This window comes from Olea europaea, unplaced genomic scaffold (genome assembly GCF_002742605.1).
Source record: "Olea europaea var. sylvestris unplaced genomic scaffold, O_europaea_v1 scaffold2105, whole genome shotgun sequence".
Classification (NCBI taxonomy): domain Eukaryota; kingdom Viridiplantae; phylum Streptophyta; class Magnoliopsida; order Lamiales; family Oleaceae; genus Olea; species Olea europaea.
The window spans coordinates 118904-123863 of NW_019238993.1; the positions used below are offsets into that span (position 1 = coordinate 118904).

A 4960-nucleotide genomic window follows, 5' to 3' on the forward strand; every position below is an offset into this window, starting at 1 on the left:
GATTTCTTGACAGGACACGCAGCACCTGTATGAGTCTCTCTTTTTTTTTTTTTTTTTTTTCAAACTATCAAATGAATGGTTGACACGTATGCCAATTTTTAATATTCAATCAATTTTTCCTATTTGTGTAGCAAGCTTCCACTTGGGGCACTCGAGAACAACTCGAGCCTCATCCGTCTCCAACCCTATTTACGACTTTTGCCCCTCGAATTTCACGCTATAAGAATACATGAAATAAAGTTGTCTCTTGTAATGAATACAGAACATGTTCCTGTAGGTTTAACGTAGAAATCCCGTTATATTTTTTTGCTGATTATATGCCCCCTATTTGGTGTTGATTTTTCAGGTCAAAAAAATCGTCTTTTTGACTTCTTCACTTACAGATAAGATCCATCTTTTAAGCTAACGATTAAAAAATTGATTTTCAAAATCAACACCAAACAAGCTTTATATTGGGTAATTAGTAGAAAAAGTACCTATTGTCGGCATTCATTGCTAAAACAGTCCCCACCATTTCAAATTTGATATTTGCACCCTCATTTTAAACATTCCTTGCTAAATTGTTCCATTCTACCACGATCCATTAATTTCACCGTGAAATAAAAACATGGAATTCATTCATATTATTTGAAAAGGGTAAATTAGTCAAGTTACTATATTTTTCCCTCTTTTCGGTGAATATTTATTAATGTTTAGTAATGGTAAATAAATGTTTATTCAATTTCAATAACTAATGCAAATTTAATATGAAAATCCGTTAAAAAAAATATAGTGAATCTTCAAAACCAATGCTACAAGTACAGATTTTTGTAATTGGCCGTTGTCAAAAATAATTTTTGGCAACGGCAAATCACGGGAAGACAACTATTTTTCTGTATTATTTCTCTTAAAAAAATCTATACTTGCAAATTAATTCAATTTTTAAAGATGGATAACTTTATTCAATTCAATATGTTCCACGATGAAACCTAACATTCTTTATATCAAAACTATACTCATTAAAATATAAAAACGCAAAATAAAAATAGGCACAGCCCATTTAACAACCTAAATTGTGGATTTTATTCTCATGGTTTTTGGTGTCTGCAATGAAGTTTTGCTAAGAAGTTCATTTCTAAACAAATGGTATTTATTGCCCAAACCCAACACAATGGCAATGGTAAAGATGCAATGAAGAGATTAATAATGTCATTGTCCTTTTCAAGACAAGCCTCCAGAAATTGGTTGATTGATTCAACAAGGTTCGACTATCCAGAGTAAAATCGATTTATTAAAAACCACAATCTATTTAAAAAATTGAAAATAAAACTTATTGTCATCAACATTGAAATTGCCGGTTCTGGAATGGCTGGGAAGATGGTAGTGAAAATAAAACTTATTGGCATCAACATTGGGATTCGTTGTGTTTCAATTCTCCTTTTATTTTTATGAATGGTCACGATAAAACTTTCTGCAATTTAGTTTAGTATATACAATTACCCAAAAAATATAGTGATTTGACTATTTTATATTTTTCAAATAATATGAGTGTATTCCATGTATTTATTTCACGGTAAAATTAAAGTAACATGATGGAAATGACCAATTCTACAAGAAATGTTTGAAATGATAGTGTAAATATCAAAATTAAAACGATAAGGACTATTTTAACAATGAATACAAACGATTTCTGCTAATTTTCCATTATATATTAAATATTTGAAGCATTTGGTTAGTAGTATTTTTGCCATTTTCAACTTTCCCTTCGTATTCATACATATGGTTGTACTATTGTTTCGTATAATTCTCAACGTCATATTTGGTATGATATATTATGGACGGTTGAATATGACAATTTACAAATTTTATTATCTATCTTTCTTATTCATATCTAATTCTGTTTATATCAACATACTGACAACTTTGCTAGTCCTTCTTTACGTTCAATTATTTAGTGTCATAATTGTTTTGGCTTCATTATTTCAAAAATGCACTTCCTCTCTTCAATTTTCAAATACAGATTCCCTCAATAAAATAATATTACACTTAAATTAAATTTTTTTTTTATTTTTTAACCACAATTCTTTAAATAATCATCATTCCAAAATACATTTTCCCCAAAATTTAATTTTAATGGAGTCCAAACAGGGGCCAAGTTAATTAATGCTTAAAAGGAGCATCAACTTTGCCCAATATATTAAATGAATTCATATTATCCAACCTCGTAAGTGAAATAGAAGATATCCCGTGTTTGGAGCAATGTCAATGTTAGGCAATTTGTTGTCAAATGATCCCCTCGGACTGTGTTGTTATTCGATTTTAGTTTTCAATCGGTTTAGCTAAATGACTGAACGAAAAGATAACATCACAATCGAGACGATACGACCCAAAGGTTAATTGGGTCATTCGAAGCAACCTAAATATTTTAGTATTGTTCGTGGCCCAATCTGCTTTCTTGGATGGCCACAATTGAGAAAGATTACTTGTGAGCCCATTTACTAACTTATCGAGCCTCTACTTTGACACAATAGTTAACGTAGCTATACTTACCATAGTCAGGTCATTTTTAATTGATAAATTGGGTCTCCTTTTCTCTTTGTGATGAGACTGTCCCCTACCTCTCTCTGTGTTCGGCCGTTTGCGAGTTTTCTTCTACTTTTTTGCCTTCTTTTGATTTCTATCCCTAGTGGTGATAATATATGAGATATTGTGCACCTTTGTGGTCTCTTAAGTGAACTATCTCATTGACAACCAGAAGTAAAAGCTTGGTTATTGTCTTGGATCATTGTTGTCGAGTTGTGGTGTTTGTAGTTGCAAGAAACTGAGCCTGGGCAAGCTTTGGTCCTCAATATGCATTTAACAGTCAATTTCAAAAGCAGCCTTAAAGTGCAAGTTATGTTAAAGGTTGTGGTTGTTGAATAGTGAATTGTCCAAATGATCACTGAACTTTAAAAATCACTTAAATAGTTACTGAACTTTACAAAATGTTTCTAACGGGTCACTGAATTTTAAAAATCATCTAAATGGTCATTGAATTTTGCAAAAGGTTTCCCAGGAATCACTTGCAAAGTTTGGTAACCATTTAGACGATTTTTAAAGTCCAATGATCCCTTGGAAACTTTTTGCAAAGTTTAGTGACCATTTGGACAATTCACTCGTTGTTGAACATACATTTAGAGAGAAGTATAGAAGCAATACAATGTTTGAATCGAACGCCAAACAAAAACATAATAATGCCACATGAAAATGATTTATTTGATATCACTGTCTGTAAATTTGAATCTAAAAGGAGAGAATAGATACTTTATATGAGATGATGCAACTTACATAAAGATATGCTAAATGACTACGAGGAATAGCATCAGGTGCTTGTCTCTGCACGACCAGCGTGTCTGATCAAACATTATTTACGGATGGAGAAAAACGTAATTTTCCAGAAATTGGGAGAAGAAGCTCTTTAATACGATATAGTTTTAACCTAATTCAAACTCACGTACATGCATAGCTATTAAGAACACATTCAAGCTCAAAGGCTATAGTAATAGCCATCTCTCTCTTGGAAACTTGCTCATTCGATGATGCCTTTCGTAGCTTCTCAAGGGATCATTACTAATTCATCCTCATACGCTATCGTGTTTATGTTGTCCTAACTAGAAAATGCAAGGCTATCAGTAACTGCTCACCCCGTGCCAAGAGTTGCTAAAGAAAGGTGCCGCATCCAAAAACTTCTCATGTGTCTCATTTTGGTGGTGTCAAGCAATTAGTTTGAAACTTTGATCCTCAGATTCAAATGCTTGCTCTTATACGCAACAAATACTATCAGTCACAAACCTTGGCCTCTAAGACATCAATATGGAAACCGCAGTGTCAAACTCCTCTTCATTGACTCAACAGCTTCCACCCATCTCTGCTTCACAAATTCATTAAACACTGTTAAATCATTTTTGTGTGATGAATATATCAAAAACGAACATAGATGCTAAAAATTCAATACACTTGACAATTTCCCCACATACATGGAAAGATAACAATTAGATAATCGGTACGGAAGATAAAAATTAATTAGGTTCCATTTTTGGTAATCAAACTTCTGTTCTGAATTTTCAATGTAGCAATTGAATCCGTGTCCAATACAGATTTAATAGAAATCGTCACAAAGTGAACAAGTGAATGGCAGATGACATACTTCCAGGGGAAGGTGGTATTATCAGTAGCTAGATGGGCGCAAAACAAAATGTAAAAGAAAAAAATAGTATCGAAAATCTTAATATAAATAATAAATAATCGTTTTTCTTGTTAGTTGGTTCAACATGGTATTAAAGCTGACAAAAAGGCCTAGGTGCAATTTTAATCGTCACTAATTTACAAAAAATTTACGTGTTAGACCTCTGAACAATAAATGAACCTGGCTTGCACTTGAAGGGGGGATAGTTGGAATATATAAACAAAAATAATAAATTTATCCCTTAGTTCCTAGACGAGGTGGTTTAACATATAGAAAACAAAAATAAATTTTCTCCAACTCAGACTGCCACCACCAGCCGGTTTTAGTAGCATTGACCAAGCCCAGCTACATTTTGTCGGTCACCAGCAGTAACAGCACAGCCACCATCCAAAATGCCATACAATTGCCATAGCACTATCCATAACCACTTTTATCAAATTCTCCTTAGTGGTGCATTTCCAAGATATGGAAAAATATGTCAATATCCATCAAGGTTCACAGTTCCTGAAAGATTTCACCAAACACCAGATTTATAACCTTGGCCTCATTGAAAGCTCGTTTGTTTTGCACCCATTACAAGTTCATAATGAGATTAAGCAATTAGAGGTAAATCTCCAGAATAAGATCTTGATTGTACCTGAGCCTAAACCGGCATGCACACGAACACACGCACGCACGCACATGCATCTCAAAGAAACATGAGAAATAATGGCGCATAGATGCACACCTCCCATTCTCTCATCTTCAGAAGTCATT

The 4960-nt window shown here is 33.2% G+C and overlaps 1 long non-coding RNA gene across 1 annotated transcript in view; it reads right to left on the bottom strand.

Moving 5' to 3' along the window:
• Positions 1 to 3201: 3201 nt before the first annotated feature.
• The window catches only part of LOC111380195, a 4656-nt gene continuing 2897 nt past the window's right edge, over positions 3202 to 4960 (bottom strand). The window contains exon 3 of the long non-coding RNA XR_002700146.1: positions 3202 to 4708. This is a non-coding gene — a long non-coding RNA (uncharacterized LOC111380195). The remainder of the gene's footprint in view (positions 4709 to 4960) is intronic.